This window comes from Wasmannia auropunctata, unplaced genomic scaffold, assembly GCF_000956235.1.
Source record: "Wasmannia auropunctata unplaced genomic scaffold, wasmannia.A_1.0 LD336053.1, whole genome shotgun sequence".
Taxonomy (NCBI): Eukaryota; Metazoa; Arthropoda; class Insecta; order Hymenoptera; family Formicidae; genus Wasmannia; species Wasmannia auropunctata.
The window spans coordinates 593,144-593,463 of record NW_012026837.1 but is presented as its reverse complement, the minus strand read 5'-3'; positions in this window follow the sequence as shown (position 1 = coordinate 593,463).

Sequence of the window (320 nt, the reverse complement as noted above, 5' to 3'; positions counted from 1 at the left end):
AAATTTTAAATTAGCTTGTTTTGTTTTTCCTTTTTTTTGTATTCACTTGTATTTTATAATTTAGATTGATAACATATTTAGAAAATTTTCTTTTATGTCTCTTAATATTGTTCGTTATTGTGAATACGCTATAATTGATTATAATTAATAGTATAATTTAGTCTATATTGTATTTTACACTTTAGATTTTGTTTTCTTTGGATCGAAATATGTTTACACACACACCACATCACACCACACTACACCATACCACACCATACCATACCACACCACACACCACACCACACCACACCACACCACACATACACCACATCACCCCC